This window comes from Callithrix jacchus, chromosome X (genome assembly GCF_049354715.1).
Source record: "Callithrix jacchus isolate 240 chromosome X, calJac240_pri, whole genome shotgun sequence".
Taxonomy (NCBI): domain Eukaryota; kingdom Metazoa; phylum Chordata; class Mammalia; order Primates; family Cebidae; genus Callithrix; species Callithrix jacchus.
In genome coordinates this window covers 143,824,168-143,850,197 of record NC_133524.1, presented here as the reverse complement: position 1 = coordinate 143,850,197, position 26,030 = coordinate 143,824,168, and the positions used below count along the sequence as shown (strand labels likewise).

At 37.7% G+C, this 26,030-nt stretch overlaps 1 long non-coding RNA gene across 2 annotated transcripts in view; it reads left to right on the top strand.

Moving 5' to 3' along the window:
* The first annotated feature begins 2,873 nt into the window (after positions 1-2,873).
* Positions 2,874-26,030, top strand: part of LOC144581165 (uncharacterized) — a 68,438-nt gene continuing 45,281 nt past the window's right edge. Inside the window, exons 1-3 of one of the 2 annotated variants that reach the window (XR_013531694.1) lie at positions 2,874-17,743; positions 18,099-18,212; positions 19,789-25,875. This is a non-coding gene — a long non-coding RNA (uncharacterized LOC144581165). Of the gene's footprint in view, positions 18,213-19,788; positions 25,876-26,030 lie in introns of both variants that reach the window. The other variant, XR_013531693.1, reaches the window with a different exon arrangement.

The window sequence follows — 26,030 nt, the reverse complement described above, 5'->3', positions numbered from 1 at the left end:
TGCCTGTGCTTTTGAGCTGATATCTAAAAATACTTTTGCCCAACACAATGTAATGGAGCTTTCCCTCTATGCTTTCTTCTAGTAGTTTCATAGTTGGCGGGGTGACCTTTAAGCCTTTAATCCATTTTGACTTGATTTTTGAATATGGCATGAGGTAAGGGTCCAATTTCATTCTCCTGCATATAGGTAGTTTTCCTACTATAATTGAAGAGTCTGTCTTTAACCCATTGTGTCTTCTTGACACCTTTGTCAGAAATCAGTTGGGTATAGATATGTGGATTTATTTCTGGTCTCTCTATTCTGTTTCACTAGTCTATATTTCTGTTTTTATTCCAGTACCATGCTATTTTAATTCCTATTGCTTTGTAGTGTATTTTGTAATGAGGTATGCCTCCAGTTACTTTCTCTTTACTCAAGTTTTCTCTGTGGGGTCATTTGTATTTCCATAAGAATTTAAAGATTGTTTTTTCAATTTCCTTTTGTTTTAGAATGAGGTAGGGTCTCACTCTGTCATCCAGGATGGAGTGCAGTGGTGCAATCATGGTTCACTGAAGGCTTGATCTCCTGGGCTCAAGTGATCCTCCTACCTCTGCCTCACGAATAGCTGGGGCTACAGGCATGAGCCAGCATGGCTGGCTAATATTCTGATGATGATGATGATTATTATTTTTGTAAAGCAGAAGTCTCCTAATTTTGCCCAGGCTAGTCTCAAACTTCTGGGCTCAAGCAATCCTCCAGCCTCTGCCTCCCAAAGTGCTAGGATTACAAGTGTGATCCACCTGTTTTTTCTATTTATATGAAGAATGTCATTGGTGTTTTGATAAGGATTGCATGGAACCTGTAAATTGCTTTGAGAAGCATGGAAATGTTAAATATATATTTATTCAGACAGTCTGGTTCTGCTGCCGAAGCTGTAATATACAGTGGGGCAATCTTGGCTTACTGCAACCTCTGCCTGCCAGGCCCAAGCCATCCTCCCACTTCAGCCTCATGAGTAGCTGGGACTATAGGTACATGCCATCACATGCAGCTAATTTTTGTATTAATATCTTTTGTAGTGATGGGGTCTCACTTTGTTGCCCAGGCTGGTCTCCTCATACTTGTGAATGCAAGCAGTTAACCCACCTCGGCCTTCCAAAGTGCTGGGATCACAGGCATGAGCCACCCCACGCAAAAACAAGGTACTTTTATAAATTCATGAATATGGGATGTCTTTGCATTTGTTTCTGTCTTTTCAATTTCTTTCATCAGTGTTTCATGGTCTCACTCATATGTGGAATCTGAAAATGTTGATCTCATAAAAATAGAGAGTAGAATGGGGGTTACCAGAGGCATGGTGTTCAGTGTGAATGAAAGGATAAGGAAATGTTAGTCAAATAATATATAGAGATAGATAGTAATAGTAAGTTCGTGAGATCTATTGCACAGCATGGTGATTATAATTAATGATGATATATTGTATTCTTGAAAAATCCAAAGATGGTGAATGTTTAGTGTTCTCACTACTTAAAAAAAGGTAACTCTATGAGGTAACACATTTGATAATTAGCTAGATTTAATTATTGCACTATGGATATATTCTTCAAAGCATCATATCATACATGATAACTACATACCATTTTATCTATTAGTTTTAAGAGACATGTAAGTACAAAAGAAAGGAAAGAAGACATTTAGAAAAACTGTTTTCCAGGATGTCTTTAATATTTTATGATGCTGTGAACAGTATGGCCGAGTTCCAGTTAACCAAATCCCTACCAGCACTTGCTGTCAGCAGTTTCGCGGCTTATTTTTTATTAGACGTTTTAGTACCTGTCATTGTGGTTTTAGTTTGCATCTCCTCATTGTCTGAAAATGTTGGAAATTGCCTCATATACTTATTTGCCATTCACATATCTTCTCTGGCAAACTGTGGAGATGTGGATACTTTTTCCATTTTTATTGAGTTCTTTGATTTACTGTTATTGAGTTTAAGAGTTTTTATTATAATCATACTTTAAATTATTTTTACAGAAATGTCATTTGCATATATTTTCAGTCTGTCTTTGTTTTTCACTCTTATTACCACTGTGCTATGCAGAACAAAGGTTATTATATTTATTCTGATATATTGTAATTGGTAATTCTTTTTTATTTCTGAATTGTGCCCCCCACCTAAGAGCTTTTAGTCTTAGATATAAGAACCTTGGTTAACATGTTATTTTTTCAGCACTTTGAATATGTCATCCCACTGTCTTATGGCCTGTATGGTTTCTGATGAAACGTTCACTGTTAATCTTAGTGAGGATTTACTTTATGCAATGAACTTTTTCTGTTACAGCTTTCTAAATCCCCTTTTTATCATCTCCAACAGATTCAATATAATTAAATATCTGTCCATTTGCATCTCCTCATGTTAGTTCTACTTTGTATTTGTTGCATATCTTTGATGTGCAGGTTACTGTTTTTTTTTTATTACATTTGGGATATTTTTAACCATTATTTTGAAGATTTTTCACTGCTCTTTTCCTGTTCTCTCTCCTTCTGTTACTCCTACTATGTATTTTATTGTGTCTTGTCCTGTTCCACTTTTATCTGAGGCTCTGCTTTTTACTCTCATTCATTTTAATGTATATTCTCTGTAAAGGATTGTCATTGTCAATCTGTTTTCTAGTCTTTCTTCTGCTAGTTCGAATCTACTGTTTATCACATTTGTTGATTTTTTTCATTTCAGATATTGTGCTTTTAAATTCCAGAATATTCTATTTAAAACATTTTCTACCTCTTTTTTGATATATGTGTCTGATAAGACATTGTCACAATAACTTCCTTTACTTCTCAAAAAATGATTTATTTCTTTGTAAATATTTATATTTGGATTAAAGTATGTATCCATTACTGTGATATTTGGACCTTTTCACAGGAATACTTTGGATTCTATTGTCTGTTTTTCTCCTGTGTTTCAGATACATTTTTCCTTTTATTTTCATGTCTTAGAATTTTTACTGAAAGCTAGACATTTTAGATGATTTACTCTAGCAATTCCAGATAATGGTCTCCCTTCCTAGAGATTGTTTTGTCTGTCTTTTGTTTATTGAATTTAAAATACCATACTAGTAAAGATTTGTCTCCAGTATGAAGTCTCTTACATTGTTTTCTGTAGAGCATAGCCTTCAGTATGCACTTAGTCATTCTAAGAAGACAGCAGGATTTTTTGTTGTTGTTTGCTTTTTGTGTGTTTGGTTTTAGTTTGTAGAGATGGGGCTTCACTGTGTTGCCCAGGCTGGTCTTCAATGCCTAGCCTTAAGCAATCCTCTGACTTCAGCCTCTCAATATGCTGGGATTATAGGTGAGAGCAGCCAGCATGCCCAGCAGTTTTGTTGGTGTTCTCTTTGATCAAGCTTTTGTTTCTGCTCTCTTTGTCAAGCTGTCTGGCTAAGGGTGTATTTATACATAGCCTGTAGGCTCCCTAATTTTAGGTAATTATTATATATTTCTTAAATGCCATGGAGAAAACTGTTCCAGAGTTTTATTCAAATAACTTTGATGCTTTTCCACAGCTAGCTTTTGAGGAATGTTTTTAAGGTTTGTGCAGATACAAATAGGGCTTTCATTATTTATCTCTTTCCCTGGTTCATTCTGGTTTCTTGCTCTCAGGGAGCATCATCTTACTTACTAATTACCAAAATCTACATTGTTTTTGAGAAGGCCTTAGTATTGATCTTTCCCATACTCTGTTACAAATAAAGTCAGATTCTTTAGGGCAGTGGTTCCCAGCCTTTTTGGCATCAGGAACTGGTTTCATGGAAGACAATTTTTCCACAGACCAAGTTAGAGGGGATGGTTTTGGGATGAAAGTGTTCTATCGCAGATCATCAGGCATTAGATTCTCATAAGGAATATGCAACCTAGATCTTTTACATGAGTAGTTCACCGTAGGGTGCTTGCTTCTATGAGAATCTAATGCTACTGCTGATCTAAGAGTAGCTGGAGCTCAGGCAGTAATACTCGCTTGCTTGCACACCACTCACCTCCTGCTGTGTGGCCTGGTTCATAACAGGTCACGGACCTGTACTGGTTCACAGCCTAGGGGATAGGGACCCCTGCTGTAAGGCGAGCTTTAATATTCTATATTAGTCAGGCCAGCATCTCACCCTAGGCAAAATTTTAGAATCACTGATCTGGAGCTGGCATTAAGGGAAGTAGCTTGCTTCCCTCACAGTGACACTCTGCTTTATGAATATGTTGCTAATCAATGGTGTTAGAACATGTTTTCATAAGCCACATCTGCAGTGTATAGTAGTGGTCTAAGCATTGGAACAGTGCCCCTAACTTCTTACCACATAGACATGGTGTTTTTTTCTCCAAACCATTAAGCTGGGTGTGTGGGATGGTTGAGAAATGCTGAAGGCCTATAACTTCAATGAATATGCCATAGCACTTATTGGATGCTAGAGAGAAAATTCCTTTTGTAGGCCACGGTCACCTAAAATTCTCAATCCTCATCCTCTGGCATTTATTCACCATATTTGTATGCCTATAGCTTGACGTACCAGGTTCAGTTTTTCCAGGGAGATGCATACACCATATAGTATATCTCAGAATGGAAAAATACAATAGCATGCTCAAAACAAACTGGTTCCAAGAAAAGACCCTGAAAACCTAGAAAACCTAGGCAAGAATTTGAGGGCATCCTTAGGCAATAGGTACAGTTTTAATCTTATAGATTACTTCTGATAAGTAAAATGGGATTTTTACATACTAGTGGCTGAGGAAGAAAGGACATTTCTGCTCTCTTTATCTCATCATTCACTGATTATTCTCCTATTCTTTAATTCCAGGATTATGTATGTTTTTCTTGTTTATTCTATGTCTCAGGACTTGAGGTATATAACTCAAGACTTAGAGGGACTCATATCTTCAGGTGACAAGTATGGTGTATTAGTTAGTTTTCATGCTGCTAATAAAGATGTACCCAAGACTAGACAATTTACAAAGGAAAGAGGTTTAATGGAAAACTCACAGTTCCATGTGGCTGGGGAAACTTCACAATCATGGCAGAAGGCAAGGAGGAGCAAGTACCATCCTACATGGATAGCAGCAGGCCAAGAGAGAGAGCTTGCGCCAGAAAACTCCCATTTTTAAACTATCAGATCTTGTGAGACGTAGTCACAAGAACAGCACAGGAAACACCTGCCCCCATGATTCAATCATCTTCCAGTGGGTTCCTCCAACAACACATGAGAATCATGGGAGCTACAAGATGAGATTTGGATGGGGACACAAAGCCAAACCATATCATTCCACCCCGGCCCCTCCCAAATCTCATCTTCTCATAGTTTGAAACACAATCATGCCCTCCCAACACTCCCCCAAAGTCTTCACTCATTTCAGCATTAACTAAAGAGTCCACAGTCTGAGGTCTTACCTGAGACAAGGCAAGTCCCTTCCACCTATGAGCCTGTAAAATCAAAAACAGGTTAGTTACTTCCTAGATACAGCGGGGGTAAAGGCATTGGGTAAATACAGTCAATCCAAATTGGATAAATTAGCCAAAACAAAGGGGCTACAGTGCCCATGCAAGTCCAAAATCCAGCAGGGCAGTCAAATCTTAAAGCTCCAAAATGATCTCCTTTGACTGAATGTCTCACATCCAGGTCACACTGACACAAGAGGTGGGTTCCCATGGTCTTGAGCATCTCCGCTTCTGTGATTTTTCAGGATACAGCCTCCTTCCTGGCTGTTTTCATGCTCCAATGTTGAGTGTCTGTGTCTCTGATCCCACATTTCCCTTCTGCACTGCCCTAACAGAGGTTCTCCATGAGAGTCCTGCCTGTGCAGCAAACTTTTGCCTGGACATCTAGGCATTTCTACACATCCTCTAAAATCTAAGTGGAGGTTCCCAAACCTCAGTTATTGACTTCTCTGCACCCACGTTCTCAACACCTTATGGAAGCTGCCAGGGCTTGGGGCTTGCACCCTCCAAAGCCATGGCCTAAGCTGTACCTTGACCCCTTTTAGCCATGGTTGGAGTGGATAGGATGCAGGGCACCAAGTCCCTAGACTGCACACAGCATGGGGTCTGGGCCTGGCCCACAAAACCACTTTCCCCTCCTAGGCCCCCAGGCCTGTGATGGAAGGGGCTTCCATGAAGACTTCTTACATGCCCTGGAGATACTTTCCCTGTTGTCTTGGGGATTCACATTCGGTGCCTCATTACTTATGCAAATTTCTGTAGCCAGCTTGGATTTCTCCTCAGAAAATGAGTTTTTCCTTTCTATTGCATTGTCAGGCTGCAAATTTTCTAAATTTTTATGTTCTGCCTCCTTTATAAAATGGAATTCCTTTAACAGCACCCAAGTCACCTCTTGAATGCTATGCTGCTTAGAAATGTCTTCCACCGGACACCCTAAATCATCTCTCTCAACTTCAAAGTTCCATAAGTCTCTAGGGCAAGGCCAAGATGCCACCAGTCTCTTTGCTAAAACATATCAATAGTCGCATTTGCTCTTGTTTCCAACAAGTTCCTTATCTCCATCTGAGACCGCATCAACCTGGATTTCATTGTCCATATCATTATCAGCATTTTGGGCAAAGCTATTTCACAAGTCTCTAGGGAGTTCCAAACTTTCCCACATTATCCTGTCTTCTTCTGAGCTCTCTGACATATTCTAACCCCTGCCTGTTACCCAGTTCCAAAGTCAATTCCACATTTTCAGGTATCTTTTCAGCAGCATCCCACTCCACTGGTATCAATTTACTGTACTAGTCCATTTTCATCTTGCTGATAAAGACATACCCAAGACTGGTATTTTCAGTTTACAAAGGAAAGAGGTTTAATGCAGGTTTTCAATTTATGGGTTATGCTTTTACAAAGGAAAGAGGTTTACTTTACAGAGGAAAGAGCCACAGTTCCTTGTGACTGGGGAAGCCTCACAATCTGGTAGAAGGCAAGGAGGAGCATGTCACAACTTATATGGATGGTGGCAGGCAAAAAGAGAGAGCTTGTACAGGAAAACTCCCATATTTAAAACCAACAGATCTCATGAGATTTAGTCACTATTACCAGAACAGCACAGGAAAACCCTGCCCCCATGATTCAGTCGTCTGCCACTGGGTCCCTTCCATAACACATGGGAATCATGGAAGCTACATGATGAAATTTGGGTGTGGCCACAGAGCTAAACCATGTCATATGAGATTGATGAGATGGAGGATTATTTACTACTGAATTAATGGATCTGGAGAATGCAAACTGGTTGTTAATGCTTCACATGTAGCAATGTGAAAAGGAACAGGATAGGACATGCAAGGATATTTCTTCTGTGAGCAACAGAACCTAACAGAAATGTTTAGTATTTCTCTGAAGACTGTCATGTGAAAGCTGCAACATGTGAGTGGACAGCACTCAGAGAGGGAAATGTAAGGAAAGATAGTGGATTGTATTTTATAGAAATCCTTTGTCCAAATTTCAATGGCCACTCACAGCTTGTAAATATTGAATGGTTGTTTCAGAGGTGAATGGGTGGGTGTTAAGGCAAAGTTGCCATCCTCAGACATGCTGTGTGTGGTACCCTGCTGCAGAGAGTGGCAATCATTTATAATAAAAAATGATTGACACGTCTGCAGGTAGAGTAATGCATGACACATGCAACATACATGATGGCACTGTGTGTGTTGGAAGTATTTAGTTGCATGCAGTGGGATGCTTTTCTTATAGTGCAGGTATTTTACCCTCGCAAACCCTCCACTTCCGTGCTGGACTACTTCAGCGAACTCCCTTAGGTGCCTGATCAGAGGCACAATCTAGGAATGTAAGGTCCTAGAAAAAAACCTCCCATTGAGTTCTTCTGAGATTAATAGTCATTCCTATAATGTTGCCTCATTAAAACAAGGTTTATTTTGCCATTATACAGTTCTTTTTGCCTTAAGAGTATTATTTGTATTGAAATTTGTATTGTGTTTTTTTTTTTTTTTTTTTTGCATTTACCCCAAAACATTTTTGTATCTCTAGTTTTTCATTTACTTCCTTTATGGTGTTTCTTTCTCATTTAGTGATGAGGGAGGGTGGTTGGAAGTGGGAAAGGGGAAAACAGAAGAGAGTGGGAATGAGAGCAAGATGAAGAGTAAGAATAATCTGGTATTTTTTTAATTATCAAATAGGGTACAAGTCACAGGTGGACATCTAGGTTTTATTCCAGTTATTCATGGCTATAAGTAAAGCTACTTTGTATATTTGCATAGAGATGAATATGTGAACAGAAGCTTCATTTTCCTATTATAAATTGCTAGGAGTAGAATGCTGTGTGTGGTACCCTGCTGCAGAGTGGGCAATCATTTATAATAAAAAATGATTGACACATCTGCAGGTAGAGTACTGCATGACACATGCAGCATACATGATGGCACCGTGTGTGTCGGAGGCATTTAGTTGCATGCAGTGGGATGCTTTTCTAACAGTGCAGGTATTTTACCCTCACAAACTGAAATTTAAACTTAAGTTTAAATTTAAAATTAATTAAAATGTAATTTCCAGAATGGTTTTACAATTTTTTGCTGCCATAAGCAATGTATTTGTGATCCAATTACCCAAATCCTCATCAGCACTTTGTCTTGAAAGGTTTTTGTTTTGTTTCTATTAGCAATTCTAATATGTATATAGTTCCCTGTGAGTTGTGGTTTTAATTTACATCACCTTATTGACTGAAAATATTGAGCACCTGTGCATGTACTTACTTGTCAATCATGTATCTTCTTTGGTGAAGTGCCTTTGGGATTTTTCTCACCTTTATTGAGTTGTTCATTTGTTATTGTTGAGGTTCAAGATAACAGATATAGATAGAGATATATAGGTATACTGCATACAATTCCTTGGCCAGAAATATGATTTGCAAATACTATCTCAGTCCGTTTTTTTTTTTCATTTTTCAACTGTGTTTAATGCAGAGCAAATGTTTTCAATTTTGGTAAAGTACAACTTACTAGTTTTTCAATTTATGGATTATGCTTTCAATGCTATTTCTAACAACATTTAGCCTCAGATGTGAGATTCATGTTTTTCTTTCAGCATTTTGAATATGTTCTTCAACTGATTCTAGCTTCCATGGTTTCTCATGAAAAGTCATAGTCAATCTTGTAAGAATCCCTTGTACGAAATATGCTCCCTTTCTTTTGCAGTTATAAAGGTATTTTTTTCTTGTACAAATTCTGTCTCTCTCCTCTTTCTCTCCATTAACAGATTGAATACAATGTCTTTAACTCTGGATATCTTCATGTGTATCTCACTTTGAGTTTGTCTTATTTTTGATGTATAAATTAATGTTTTTTATAAAATTTGAAATTTTTAGCATTATTTCTTTCAACACTATTTTTTCTGGTTTTCTCTCTCCTGTCCTAATGGTATTTCCATTAGGCATATTTTGGTATGACTCTGGTGTTTCACTTTTCTGAGGCCCTGCTTATGCCATGTTACTCAATGGAAAAGTGTAAAAAAAAAGCTTTAAACTATTTTGTTCTGGGAAAATGCTCAGAAAACTCAGGAACAAAAAGTGTATAAGAATGTCCCAAGATGCCAAGACCATTTCATGTTTTGTTGATCACTCCTGGTAAGTAAAATGGGCTTTTTCCATTTCAGGGTCTGGAAAGAAAAATGAGTTTCTACTCTTTCCATTTCACTACCTACTGATTATCTTGTTATTTACTTAGTTGATCTGGTCTTTATCTGCTTATTCTGTGATTCAGAAATTGAGGAACATATCTCAGAGGGACTCAGATCTTTGGGTGACAAGGCAAGAGTGGTGAGGTGGAGTGTATTTACTGCTTAAGTATTGGATCTAAAGAAGATAAATGATTTGTTAATGGTTTATATATAATAATGGGGGGAAAAAAGGACAAGGAACTCAGGGATACCTCTTATATATGCAAGAGAACATTGATGATCCCAGCACCTTGTGAAGCCGAGACAGGCTGAGGTCATGAGTTTGAGACCAGCCTGGCCAACATAGTGAAACCCCATCTCTACTAAAAATACAAAAATTAGCTGGGCATGGTGGCAGGCACCTTTAATCCCAGCTACTCAGGAGGCTGAGGCTGGAGGATCACTTGAACCTGAGAGGCAGAGGTTGCAGTGAGCCGAGATTGTGCCACTACACTCCAGCCTGGGCAACAGAGTGATACTCTGTTTCAAAAAAAAATCAAAAAGAGAGAGAGAAAGGTTTAATGGACAACACTTCAGAGAAGAAGGGATGAGAAAAAAACAGTGGAGTGTTCACTGTAGAGGTATTTTGAACCAATGCTGATAGCCACTCATAGCCTGAAAACATTGAGTGGCTTTTTAAAAGGTCCATGAATGGGTGTTTAAGCAGGGCTTCCATCGTTAGACATGATGTCTGTGGTATATTACTCGAGAGAGTAGCAATCACATATGGTAATTACATATGATTGAAACCTCTGTGAGTAGCATGACACATGACATATACAGCATATGCAGTACAACTATGGGTGCACTTGAGGGAAGGTTAGTTGCATGCAGAGAGCTGTTTTCCATCGAGTACATCTATGCTGTTCACACACCTCCCCCACCTTGCTGCACTATCTCATGGAATCATCTTATGTAAATTTGCAGAGGCAAGTCCTAGGAACTAAAGGTCCTAGAAAAAAGCCTTTTCTTGTTTTAATTTTTTCCTGGGATTTATATCTATTTTTACAAAGTTGCCTGACAAAAATGAAAACCAGGTTTTCAGTGTGGCTACGTTTTTATTCTCTGCTGTAGAGTGTTAAGCTGTTAAAGATCTTTCTTGATGCTCAAATCAGTTTACAAATTCTTACATACTACTTCCCATCCTCACTTTCAAGCCTTGTTTTTAGGCCTTTCCAAATCCCCTTCTACTACTCAGATCCCAACTTGCTGACAACATATTTTCTGTCTCAAATATAAAAGCTCATTGTTTTCTTCATTAGCTGAAGAGGTAATCATTATTTGAAAAGCATTTGAATCCTTTATCAGCCACCAATTTATAAGAGGTTGTACATAGCACACAGAAACTTGTACTCTATTTTATTTCATTTTGTTTTGCTATTACTATTTATTTTTACTTACATATCTTAGTTTTCCTTTCATTTTTCACGATGTCATTTCCTAACACTGTGATGAGAGTGAGGGTGAGAGGAAAAAAAAGACAGAGAGAGAGGGAGAAACAGAGAGGCAGGGAGAGGGAATGCAAGAAAAGGTGACAAGACTCAATTGCTTCCGTGTTTTTATTAATGAGTTGGGTACAAGTCAGGCGATGGGTGATCTTGTTTTTGTTAAAGTCACTGGACATTACAAATTATTGTACCGTGCACAGTTGCATACAGATATGTGTATAAACATGTTTCATTTTACTTGTGGAACTAGCTAGCAGTGCAATTTATGAGTTTTATGGCAAATGTAAATGTAAATTTAAAAGCAATATAAAAAAACTTATTCCATAACTTTTAAAATTTTTTGCTGCCATGAAAAACGTCTAACATCTCTAGTTACTCATATTCTTACCAGTGTATTTTAATGACAATTTTTGTGTTGTTTTGTTTTTATTAGCCATTGTAAAATTTGTATAGATTTTTTTATTGTAGTTTTAATTTGCACACTCATATTGACAAGTACTGAGTGTCTCTTAATATTTTATTTGCCATGTATACATTTTCCCAGTGAAGTATCTGCTGAGGAATTTTTACAAATTTTACTGCACTGAGTTATTAATGATATTTAAGAGTTCTTATATGTTCTGAATACAACTCCCTTAAAAATGTGATTTGCATGTATATCTCAACAATCTATTTTTTCATTTTCTTAACTGTGTTTCATACAAAACAAGTGTTTTTAATTTTAATAAAGAATAATTTATTGATTTTTTTTAAGTTGTGTTTTTAGTGCCATAGTGAACAGCTGTTAGCCTTAAATATATTATTCTTGCTTGACTATATTTTTGTTTTAGCTCATTGAATATACCCTCCCACTGCTTTCTGGCCTGCATACTTTCTTATGAAAAGTCAGCTGTTAACCTTACCAAAATCCCTTGTGTGCAGTGAGTTGCTTTTCTCCTGCATCTATTGATATTAACTATTTTTCATAGGTATCAACTGATTGCATATGATGTCTGTTAATACAAGTTTCTTGTATTTGTCCTACTTGAAGTTTGTTTTACTTCTTGGATGTGTAACATTTTTCATCAAATTTAGGAAGTGTTCATTCCTCAGGTTTCTTGTTTCCTTCTCTCTCTCTCCTTCTGGTGATTCCATAATGCAGATCTCCAGCCCTTTCTGGTGTTTTACTTCCTTGATGTTTTGTTCATTTTCCTCATTCATTTTACTTTGAGTTCTTCATAAGGCATTACTACTATTAATATACAATTTATTATTTATTCTGATAGTTGAAATCTACTGTTGAGACACTCTATTGATTTCTTTATATAAGTTATACTTTTAAAATCTCTATTTTCCTTTTTAATAAGCACTTTGGTAGACCAAGGCAGGCAGATCACCTGAGGTCAGGAGTTCAAGACCAGCCTGGCCAATGTGGTAAAACTCTGTCTCTACAAAATACAAAAATTAGCTAGGCATGATGGCAGGTGCCTCTAATCCCAGCTACTTGGGAGGCTGAGGTGGAAGAATCACTTGAACCCAGGAGGTGAAGATTGCAGTGAGCCAAGATTGTGCCATTGCACTCCAGCCTGGGTGACAGAAGAAACTGTCTCAAAAACAAAAAACTGTTTTCTTCCTTTTTATTATTATAAACTTAAGATGAGATACTGCCATCATTACTTCCTTTGTATCTAAAATATTTTTTATTTCTTTGAAGTCTTTAATTGTCGTGGTAAAGTCTTTATCTGTTAGTATGACTTCTGTGCCCTCTCGTGGGTATTTTCTGTTCTATATTTTTGTTATCTCTAAAGGCTACATTATCTTTTCTTTGCATATATTATGATTTTCTGTAAAACAGGTCATTTAAGATCAAGTATTGTATTCTGGATAATAACCACTTCCTTTGAGGAATTATATTGTTGTTGTCTGTTTTTTATTTGTTTATTGAATTGGCTGGAGTTTGTTTATTTGCTGTGAATTTTCTAATACAGTTCTTTAGAGAACAAAGCCTATGTATGCACATAGTAACTCTAAGATGACAGTGGTTTTAGTAGCAATCTTTTTGTTTCTTTTCCTAATCTCTCTATCCAGCTGGCGTTCTCTGTGTATCACACAGACATGTTCGGTTTTCTCATTTAATGCTGATTTTTCTCTATTTTTTTTTTAATTTCAAGGGAAAAATACATCAGAGTTTGATCAAAATAATTTGAACCACTTTGAACGTGTTTTTAAGGCAAGTCTTTCTGGTTTGCTCTGATACAAGGAAGGCTCTTATTAGCTATCAGTTTATCGGATACTCTCTGGTAAATAAGCTGGCCTGCGGTTTAGCATGTTGCTTTCATATAGCTACCAAATCCATCTTATTTACTTACCTCAAAACTCCGTGTTGTTATCTGGAGCACCAGTAAGCCTGAGCTTTTCCTGAATCCGTTATAAATAAAGTCATATATTTTTAGGAGAGCTATAATGCCATCTTTTATTCAAATTCACTTCTCACCCTGGGGAAAAAAAATCTCTGATTCACTGCTCTGAAGTTTTGGGTAGGTGCCGTGACCTGCTTCTCTGACAACACATCTGCTTTATGTATAGGGTGAAGATTGGTAGTCATAGATTCTGGTCTTCTCAGCCTGCTTGTACCAGTGTTGAAACTCTGTGGTATAATCATTCTGGGGTGAAGATGATCAGAGATCCCATATTCTCAACCTGCCAAAACCAGAGGAAGGCCTCCACCCTACCAAAGTGAGTGGAGTGTAGGAACAGTGCCCCTGACATACGCACCTGTGGGTTAGCCACAGGAACACAAAATTAGGGGCAGGGTATATGACAAATGCTGGGAACTCGCTTCTTCCATTAGGATATAATTTTGATGGCTAACAACCTCACATTTTAGGCTACTTACAATCACCTCTTTCTTCAGTCCCAATTCGTTGATATCCATTTACCATATTTGTGTTCTGATATTTTGGTGTCCCAGATTTAGTTTGTCCAGGAAAATGAAGACACATAGTTGCATGTATCCAAATGGAGAAAAATGCAAACAAAAATGCGTGAAAAGACCATGCTCAAGGGAAAGACTCAGATATCTCACAAACTGGAAGCGGTATTAATGGCAGTTTTGCAATTCGTTCCTGGTAAGCAACATGTTTTTTTTTTTTTTTCTCCAGGATTTAAGGAAAAACAGATATTTCTACTCTCCATCACACTAATCAGTGATTACCATCCTAGCCTAGAATCTTGTGTTTTTTCCTCTGCTTATTCAGTTTTTCAGGAGTTGAGTGATATAACTCAGGTAGGGCGACTCATCTTCAGGTGACAAGCATGGATGACATAGAGTAAAATTTCCTGTTAACTATTATATCTGAGGAATGTAAACTGCTAACACTTTATGACAATGGAAAAATAAACAGGGTAAGACATGCAAGGATTTTTCTTCCATTCATAAGAGAATCTAGCAGCAAAGCTTAATGGTTCAAGTTCTGAAAACTGCCGTGTCATAACTCCATAACTGTTTTATGATTGGACAACACAGGAAAGGATGGATGAAGAAAATGGTGGTGTGCATGCTACAGAGCCCCTTTGTACCAACAGCAGTCACCATTCACATTGAAAACATTGACATATTTTTGAAAGATGCACGTTGGTCAGAGTATTATGTTATAAATAAGCTCTGGCTATCTAATGTATAGCATGGTGATTATATTTAATAATGCTGTATTGTTCACTGGAAATTTGATAAGAGCAGATTTTAAGGGTCCTCACCACACCTCCATAACACACACACAAATGGTAACTAAAGGTGGTGAATGATACGTTAATTTTACTATGGTAATCAGTACATGTGTGTGTGTGCGTGTGTGTGTGTATATATATATGTGTGTATATATGTATATATATACACACACACACACACACATATATACCAAATCATCACATTGCACACCTTGAATGTATACAAATTTAATTTGTCAATTACATATTTTAAAATATAAAAAGAAAGGTACGTGAGTTGATGATTAGGCTGGGCTGCTATCCTTGAATGTTCTATTCTTCGTGTGGTACTCTACTCAAGAGGGGGCAATCATGTGTAATTAGTTATGATTGACACCTCTGTGAGTGGAGTAACACATGATATATACATCAAAGGACATGGCATGGTGGATACATGGGGGGTGTTAGATTGCAAGCAGTATAATACTTTCCCTAGAGTGCAGACATTTCTACTGACACCCTCCCTGGACTGGACTAGCTCAGGTAATTCTCTAAATTAATTATCAGATGTGAGTCCTAGAAACTGAAAGTCTGCGGAATACCTCCCCATTGAGTTTCTTCTGAGATTCAGATTCCTTTTGCCAAAGTTGCTTGACCAAAATGGTACAGGCCTTTCAAGAGTCTTCATGGTGTTCCTGTCACCTATGAAGTATTTTTCCTTTTGTAAGAACCTATTCATAACCATAATCTGCAAATCTCTTATCACTGATTGACATTCCTCTTCATTTTCAAGATTTTACCCTTCCATTTCCCTCCCTCCTCAGTTCCTTCCCTTCTTTCATTCATCAGTTCCCTCCCTTCTTACCCTACTGAAGATCAAAGTAGTTTTTACTCCCATGTATTAAAGCTCCCTTTTTTTGTAATTATTTCTAGTCTTTCTTTTTTCTCATTTTTTTTAACTTTTATTTTCAGTTGTGGATGTGCAGGTTTGTTACATAGGTAAACATGTGTCATGTGGGTTTGCTGTACAGATTATTTCATCATCCAGGTATCAAGCCTAGTATCCATTAGTTATTTTGCTGGATCCTGCCCTTCCTCCACCTTCCACCCTTCGATAGGCCCCAGTTTGTGTTGTTCCCTTCTATGTGTCCATGTGGTCTCATCATTTAGTGCCCACTTATGAATGAGACCATGCCATATTTGGTTTTCTGCTCCTGTGCTAGTTTGCTGAGGATAATGGTCTCCAGCTCTATCTATGTCTCTCTAAAGGACATGATCTCATTCTTTTTTATGGCTGCATAGTATTTCATGATGCATATAAACATTTTCTTTATGCAGTCTAATTTGTGGACATTTAGGTGAATTCCATGTCTTTGCCATTGTGACTAGTGTTGCAGTGAACATACTTGTGCATGTGTCTTTATAATAGAATAATTTATATTCCTTTGGGTATATACCCAGTAATGGGATGGCTTGGTTGAATGGTATTTGTCTTTAGGTCTTTGAGGAATCATCACACTGTCTTCCACCAATGGTTGAACTAAAATTTATACTCCCACCTACAGAGTATAAGCGTTCATGTTGTTTTTGTTTTTATTTTGTTTATGTGATGAATTCTAATCTCTGAATGTACAGGAATTTAGTGAATCTTTAGAAGAACCTTACGAAGTAGGAGTTATTATATCCACTCTAATTTTACTAATGAGAAAAGAGAAGAAAAATTATTTTAATAAATGCCTTAGGATCACACAGCTGTCCAGAAGCAGAGCTTGTATTTGAACCCAAGAAGTCACTCTCCAGTGTCCCTTCTTTACATCAACTCACTGCCCTACATTAGTTTCTTCCAAATTCAGTACTAGAACATATTAAACATTTGAGTCAGCTGATAGGTCACAGTTCCTTATGTAGGGCTTTGATAATGGCCCTGCTCACAAAACGAAGGGGCTCTGAGAAAACTCACAGAAGTACTCACATCAGAAGGGTGAAAGGGATCTGGATTGGAATGGACTACACTTGCATCCAGTATCTTCAGCCCTCATCAGAGGACACCAGGATGTCTGGTTATGTCTGTCTACTAATATCTCATTCAGGTTGAGCCATTGGGTATGATAAAGTTAGATAGCAGGTTTAATTTTTGAACAAACACATAGATACTTAAATTATTTTTGTTTACTGGTCCACATCCAGGTTTCAGGCTAAAGTATATCCCAACTTTTACATGGTTATGTTATTGTGAGGGTTAAAACCAGAATAATGTTCTAGTTGTTGGTTGACATTAAGACAGGAGCAGTCCTTACCTCAAAACATAGGAAAAACTCACCTTTCTCTGTCTTGCTAGAGAGGGAGGCCAGCCTTCAACCCTGCCTTCCTTCCTGTTACAGTGGGTGATGAAAGCTATAAATAGGTATTAATTGTTGAAACTACCATCATCTCATTACTTATGTATTTAATGATGGCTAAAGATAAATCCACAGTTTTTGCTTTATCTTTTCATTGTATATGTCTATTCCTGTTCCTAATGAATTAGATGAATAAACTACATTTAAATGTAGAATGTAAAGAAGAGTGGAGTGGCAGTGGGTGGGAGAAGCTGATAACAAATTCTCTACCAACCAGCCCTTTCAGATCTGAAGTGTCAATAGATACTAGAGCAATTTCTTGTCTACTCCTTTTTGTTGTTGTTAATATTCCTACTGGAAATTAAAGGATAAGTGACTATGACCACAAATGGGAGTTAATTTGCAGACCAAAGATGATTTGGTGAATGTAAATATTTTGAGTCTTCTTTATTTCTGGATGTGAGACTTCGTACAGTTCCGTGAGATGCAAACTTGACTCATATTCTAGGTTATGAAAGGCAAGATAGGACCCTGAATTCTGGAGAACTTATGGAAGTCCAGTTTCAGTGCCACTGACCTCTTAAACATTCTTCACAGTGAGTAACTTGGAGAGGTATATATTTTTCCAGATTTCCCAACTTCACAATTCACAACATTTTTCATAATCTGGTTTTTGTGCTATTAAACAAAAAATGTTTTTTAGTCTTGGAATCAATTTACCTTCTTCCTTCCATGTTATCTGGGGGCATTTGAGAAGGGCAGAAAAATACAAACACATGGAGTCCTGTGACTCAGAATGGAAAGTTGGATAGATTCTCTCTACAACCAGAGCTCTAAAGAAAGACTGAAAATTTCAGGGTGAGAGGAGAAACAGGACACCTCTAGGCTCTGAGCCTATTTTTTCTTTTGAAGATCAATTCAAGTAAACTTTATATTTTGTTTCCTTTCTAGAGAAGGAAGAGGTAAAGGGGTCTCTGCCCTTGACCTGTTGGCAACTCTTGACTTCTCTCCCTCGAGATTCCTGCATGTTTTCTATGCTTCTTCGCAGTTTGCTTTTTCATTAAGGTATGTAACTCCAGACAAGGGTGTATTGATTTTCAATATATGCATAACAAATTACTCGAAATTTAAGCAGCTTAAAAGAGTTCACATTTATCATACCACAGTCGCTATGAGTCAGGAGTCTGCACGCAGTTTAGCAGGGTCCTTGGCTTAGAGTCTTAAAAGACTGACATCAAGATTTCAACTAGGGTTGTGATCTCATCTGGAGCTCAAGGACTTCTTTCAAAATTGGCACAAAGGTATTTCCTTGCACCTATAAGACTGAGGCGCTCAGCTCCAAGAATGCCACTTGACATTACTTACCATGTCACACGATCCACAGTATGGCAGTTTGATTCTTCAAGGCTGCTCTTTCTTGTCTCTGGTCTCTTTATCCTCTTTTAAACAGCTTATTTGATTAGTTCAGGGCCACTCAAGATACTCTGTCTTTGATTAAATCAAATTCAGCAGATCAGTGACCTTAATTACATCTGTAACATTCCACTGGTTCTACAACATAATATAATCATGGGAGTGATTCTGTGAAAGTCAAAGCTGCTGCTCTCACTAAATGGGAGATTTTATAGGGCATATACATGGGAGCTCATCTTCAGGACTATCTTAGAACTCTGCCTTTCACAAAAGGGCTTGGAAATTTCAGGTGGAAGTTTGGACTAGAGAAGGATGAGGTGGGTATGTTGATGAGTCCTTTCATCTTTGGAGGAAAGTAAGTAATACATAAATATCTCTTAAGATGAAATTCAACAGATTAACACAGATGGGAATATACCTGATGTGAGTGAGAAAAGAAAAAATTATTATTCTCTCTCAACATGAAAATCTGCAAATCATGCATGCAGCAGGTAAAGAGATACTAATGCAGGGAGGGATGAGAGAGTGAGGGTAACAGGAGTGTGTGTTTCATAGGTCTTTTATATAATTGGAAGGGCCACATATGCACTGGGAGAATAAAGCAACTGCATGAAAGTAATATGACTTGGGAGCATTTGGGCAGGGCTGCATTTCATCCTGCTTTGTGTAGTACTTGACTCCAAAAGGTGTCATTCAGGTATGCTAAAATATGATTGGAACTTCTTTGAACATGGTAATTCATATCATGTACAACCACATGTGGTGGCCCTGTGGGGAGGCAGTGTGGCTGTCCACACATAGATGTACTCACTTTGGACAAATTGCTATCCTTGAAGAGGACTCTTAAGTGCTTCTAGAGAGTCTAGACCTAGGATCTGAGGGCTCCTCTAATCCCTCGAGGTATTTGAGGATTCACAGTTTTTTTGTCCAAAATGGATCTGTATACCTTGGGTAAAGATGTGGGTTGGATCTCCCTCTTTTGACTTTTCCCTCACATGCACTAATGCCACTTCTTTTTATAGGAACCAAGGAGGAATTTCTTCCTTAATATCTTACCTGATATCATTCCATCAGCAGCAATTCATATGGTTTCCCAAAATTTTAATTCATTTAATCTCTTTACACATTTAATCTTAACTTTTAAAAAACAATCTAGGTAAAATGCAACCTTTATTTTCACTGGCATGAGTATTATTTATTTTTCTTCACCTTCTATTTGAAATTCCAGGGTACATGTGCAGTATGTGCAGGTTACATAGGTGAACGAGTGGCATGGAGGTTTGCTGCACAGATCGCCCCGTCACAAAGGTATTAAGCCCAGCATCCATTAGCTATTCTTCCTGATGATCTACCTCCTCTGTCCTCTGACATGCCCCCGTGTGTTATTCCCTCCATGTGTCCATGTTGTTCTTATCATTCCGCTCCTAAGTGAGAACATGCAGTGTTTCGTTTTCTTTTCCTGTGTTAGTTTGCATGGTGTATATGTACCGTATTTTCTTTATCCAGTCTGTCATTGATAGGCATTTAGGTTGATTCCATGTCTTTGCTATTGTGATTAGTACTGGAGTGAACATACAAGTGCATGTGTCTTGATAATATAATGAGTTATATGATTATATTCCTTTGGCATATACCCAGTAATGGGATTGCTGGGTCAAATGGTATTTCTGCTTCTAGATCTTTGAGGAATCACCACACCGTCTTCCACAGTGGTTGAACTAATTTACACACTCACCTAGAAGCATTCCTTTTTCTCCACAACCTTGCCAGCATTTATTTTTTGACTTTTTAATAATAGCCTTTCTGACTGGTGTGAAATGGTATCTCATTGTGGTTTGCATTTTTTGAATGGTGATGTTAAGCTTTTATTCATATGTCTGTTTGCCACATGTATGTCCTCTTTTGGGAAGTGTCTGCTCATGTCCTTTGTCCACTTCTTAATGGGGCTGTTTTTTTCTGGTGAATTTGTTTAAATTCATTGTAGACTCTGGATATTAGACCTTTGTCAGGTGTATAGATTGCAAAAACTTTCTTCCATTCTGTAGCCTATCTGTTCACTCTGGCGATAGTTTCTTTTGCTGTGTCAAAGCTCTTCCATTTAATTAGATCCCATTTGTTAATTTTTGCTTTTGTTGCAATTGCTTTTGGCATCTTCATCATGAAATCTTTGCCTGTGTCTACGTCCTGAATGGTGTTGCCTAAATTTTCTTCTTGAGTTTTTAGTTTTAGAGTTCACATTTAAGGTTTTAATCTATCTTAATTTTTGTATATGGTATAAAGCAGGAGTCCAGCTTCAGTTTTCTGTATATGGCTAGCCAGTTCTCCCAGCACCATTTATTGACTACAGAATTCTTTCCCCATTGCCGTTTTTGTCAGGTTTGTCAAAGATTAGATGGTTGTAGGTGTGTAGACTTATTTTTGAGTTCTCTATTGTGTTAACTTTTTTGAGGACATTTTGTGTCAAACATAATTTGTTGAAGTGATGAGAGATTTTACTTCTCACACCTTTGGAACTGTATAAATATTTCTTTTTTTAAATTGAATTTTAGGTTTTGGGGTACATATGCAGAACATGCAAGACAGTTGCATAGGTACACACATGGCAGTGTGTTTTGCTGCCTTCCTCTCCTTCACCCACATTTGGCATTTCTCCCCAGGCTATTTCTCCCCAGCTCCCCACCCCCGCTGTCCCTCCCCATACCCCCGAATAGACTCCAGTGTGTAGTACTCCCTTCCCTGTGTCCATATGTTCTCATGTTTCATCACCCGCCTATGAGTGAGAATATGCGGTATTTCATTTTCTGTTCTTGTGTCAGTTTGCTGAGAATGATGTTCTCCAGATTCATCCATGTCCCTACAAAGGACACGAACTCATCATTTTTGATTGCTGCATAATATTCAATGGTGTATATGTGCCACATTTTCCCAGTCCAGTCTATTATCGATGGGCATTTGGGTTGGTTCCAGGTCTTTGCTATTGTAAACAGTGCTGCAATGAACATTCGTGTGCATGTGTCCTTATAGTAGAATGATTTATAGTCCTTTGGATATATACCCAGTAATGGGATTGCTGGGTCAAATGGAATTTCTATTTCTAAGGCCTTGAGGAATCGCCACACTGTCTTCCACAATGGTTGAACTAGTTTATACTCCCACCAACAGTGTAAAAGTGTTCCTATTTCTCCACAGCCTTTCCAGCATCTGTTGTCTCCAGATTTTTTAATGATCGCCATTCTAACTGGCATGAGATGGTATCTCAATGTGATTTTGATTTGCATCTCTCTAATGACCAATTATTATAATTTTTTAATGATGAGCATTAAAAATTCTATTGAGGCTGGGTGCGGTGGCTCAAGCCTATTATCCCAGCACTTTGGGAGGCCGAGGCGGGTGGATCACGAGGTCAAGAGATTGAGTCCATCCTGGTCAAAATGGTGAAACCCCATCTTTACTAAGGATACAAAAAATTAGCTGGGCATGGTGGCGCGTACCTGTAATCCCAGCTACTTTGGAGGTTGAGGCAGGAGAATTGCCTGAACCCAGGAGGCGGAGGTTGCAGTGAGCCGAGATCGCGCCATTGCACTCCAGCCTGGGTAACAAGAGCGAGACTCCGTCTGAAAAAAAAATCATTCTATTGAATCTCCAGGTTGAAGCCACTTCTTTCTTCATGGACCTACAAGTATTCAATTCCTTTGGCTATACTTTGGATTTTATATGACATTACCAAATAATTCAATTTTCCTAAAACTTTTATTCTTTTCTGACACTTGTGCTTTTATTTTTTTCCCTCAAGTATATATGTGAAGAGAGTAATGTCAAGGTAGGATCAATCCTTAGAGTGCCTTATAATGATGAAGTGCTAAGTTAGTTTTTGTATCATATTTTCTGTCTGGTGTCTCTTCTTAACCTCGTGGAGGGGAGAGACAGGAGAAGAGTGAGAGAGAGAGAGGATGAAGAGCACAAAAGAGAGCTATGAGCTTTAAGCGTAAGGGGCCTGGTGACAACAAGCAAGATAGGAATCTAGTCTGGGAATCGGTATGTATTTTACCTTCCTGTGTCGGGGAATGGGGCTTTCTAATGCATCTTTTCTTTTAATCTATATGAGGGGGTTTACTTGATAACCTTTTGTTAAAGGAAATTTGTTGCCTACCTTAAATGAGAATTTAGGTAAATATCAAGAAGAGGAAATGTCTTCTATTTTATTTACTAGTGTTGCTAATACTGTACAACATGTGTCTACTTAGAGTGGTTTTATTTTGCTTTATGGTTGCATTTTATTATTATAATTATTGCTTTGTTGCTGATTGTTTTAGTTTTGGTATCTGTTTTGCAGCTGGGTGCTTATAGTTTCAGAGGTATTTGGAATTATTTGGAGGTGAATTCTTTTTATTTTAAAATGTATATAACATAAAATTTACCATTTAATGATTTTTTAAATGTACAATTCAGTGGAATTAAGTAAATTCACAGTGGTATGAAATGATCACCAGAGTTCATCTCTAGAAATAATTCATTATCCTAAATTAAAATTCTGTAACCATTAAACACTGACCTCCCCATCCCCAGCTTTTGGTAACCTCTATTCTAATTTCTGTCTCTACTAGTTTACCTATTCCAGGTACCAAATAGAAGTAAAATCATACAGTATTTGTCCTTTTGTGACTGGTTTATTTTACTCAGCATAATGTCTTCAAGGTTAATCTATGTTATAGCATGTGTCAGAATTTTATTTTTAAGTTGGACATGGGGACACATGCCCGTAGTCCCAGCTACTCAGAAGGCTGAGGCGGGAGGATTGCTTGGGTCCAAGAGTTAGATTCTAGCCTGAACAACATAAGACCAAGTTTAAAAGAAAATTATTTCCTTTTGGAGGGCAAGAAAATATTATTTGCCATACAAAAGGAAATAATTTTCTTTTATGCATATACCACAATTTGCATATCACTTTATCTATTGAAGAACACTTGTATTGCTTCCACCTTTTGTCTATTATAAATAATGCTGTGTTGAACATGGGGCACATATGTGCCTTTGAAATACTGATTTCAGTTCTTTTTGGTATATACCCAGAATTGCAATTGCTGAAATATGGTAATTCTATCTTTAATTTTTTGAAGAAACATCATACTCTTTTCTATTGTGACTGCACCATTTTACTTTCCTACCAGCATGGGATTACAATTTCTCCACTTGTCAACACTTGTTTTCTGTTTGTTTGTTGATGAGAATGATTCGAATGAATGTGACATGGTATCACGTTGTCATTTTGATTGCATTTCTCTAATGGTTAGTGATATTGAGGCTTGTTTCGTGTACTTATGAGGTTGAACTGATTTTAAAATATTTTTGTTTAGTGATACTGAGCCATGTTTTGTGTACTTATGAGGTTGAACTGATTTTAAAATATTATTATTTAAGTTTTGATTTATTGCTGTTTAGATGTAGACTTGGGTCACTTTGGACTATTGATACTGGTGGAGGTTCCTGAATGCTGGGAGACTTGGACACTTCCAGATTAAATGTCCCACACCATATTCTCCCTTTCTCTTGTTCCATGGTAAGTAATTTAGCTAGCTAATCCTTTAATGATTCAGTACACCTCCATCTCTCTTTACAGATGTTTAACTTGGCTTCCTAGCAATTAAAACAACTGGTTGCTTCCACCTTTCTTCAGTCTCAGTATTTGAAAAAAAAAAAAGATTCCTGGAAGGTCTGTGTCTCCAAATGAAAATTTTGAAAGAGACTCTCTTGACAAGAACATTAGGAAATGTTGAGAAAGCCCAGGGCTGAGAAGGAAGAATAAGATAGATATATCTAGGTTCTAAAGCCAATTGCCATCTTGGAAATGATTCTAGGCAAGGTAAACGATCTGTATAATCTCCAGGAATGGTGGAAAAAATGAGATTTTTGCCTTGTGAATCCTGGCACTACCTCAATGATCTACCTCTTTTGCTTGAGTTCTCTGCTTGTTAACCTTGCTCTCTCTGATTTTTTGGTGTTGTTAGGTTATATAACTCTGAACCAAAGGGCTAGGAAGTTTGGGGCACAGAGGATGGGGAGACCTTTAACACTGGTGGAAAGCAAATAATTTTTTAATATGCTATTCCTAATGACTTGAAAATAAACAAGAAAATGGTGACATTATTTGTTACCAACCGAAAAGAAAAAGACCTCAACATCAGCACATTAAATATGCAGCAAGCAAGAGTACACTCACTCAAGCATGGTTAGAGAGTGGCAGTGGAGTAGCAAACATATGCTAGAAATTCTTCATTGTATCATCTAAACTTCATATGTGTATTTGAGCAGAGCTACCACCTTCATCTGAGTGTAGGGCCCTACTCCAGAGGGTGTCGATCACATAAACTAAAACACGATTGTCAGCTTTTTGAGTAGAGTAATACACATCACATACAACATATTTGGTGGCCATGGGTGTGAGTGTGTATAGCTGCATGCAGAGAGCGGCCCTCCCTTGTGCCCAAGCACCACCCCCTTCTTGTTGGGCTACCTCAATTGACTCCCATAGGCAGGTCTTGAAAGGCAAATACCAGGGATTGAGGGCTCCCAGGAATAATCGCCTATGTAGGCTTTTGAGAGATTCATATACCTTTGTCCAAAGGAGGCATGCCCACACAGGTAAGAAAATTTGTGGTGAGAATGTGGCTTTTTCTCTGTGTATATTCACAGCTTCCACTGCTACAGAACCTAACTATTCATATTGCCTCAAAAACTCTCCAACCTATTTTTTACACACAACATTTCTTTTACTTTCCAATACTTCATTTCCCAGTGGGCTCTTCAAGTTCCCTCCTGCCTCAAAAGCATCCTTCTGCATCACAAAGCTCTTGCTCTTTCAGTATTGAAGACAAGTCTTTCCTTAAGAGTTTGCATGTTCTTCCCTTACTTGGTAAAAAGCATTATTTCCAAAAGCATTTGTATGTGAAAAATATAAATATACACATATATTTTAAGTATTTAGTGAAAAATACGGGTATATAAATCCTTTCTAAATTCACCATAACCATAATGGTTAAGAAGATGCCTAGAATATTTGTTTTGTTAGTTTTCTGTTAATTCTTTTTAACGCTTTATTTTAAAAATTATGTGAAGGAGTAAAAAGAAATGAAGGTATTCACCTCAGATTATTGAGAAGAATAACATGTATATTTGTCTCTTCCCTTCCACTTTCCTTAAGTTGCTCCTTCTTAACCTAAGGTCTTCACAAAGAAAACTCGAGAATCACAGACAAAAGATGGCCAGCACTGGGTTCCTGGAGACCATCATCAGGACTGCAACAGTGACTAGGAAGCAGGTTGTATATACACTATAGTGCTGGAAAATGGAGGTAGAGTGGGGTTGGAGGGTAGTCATCCTGGTAACCCCTTCGGATTAACTCCTGCAAAACACCTTGAGTGAGCAACTTGAAGTTTATGGAATTTTGTTGTCATCTCAAATCGGTGACATGTC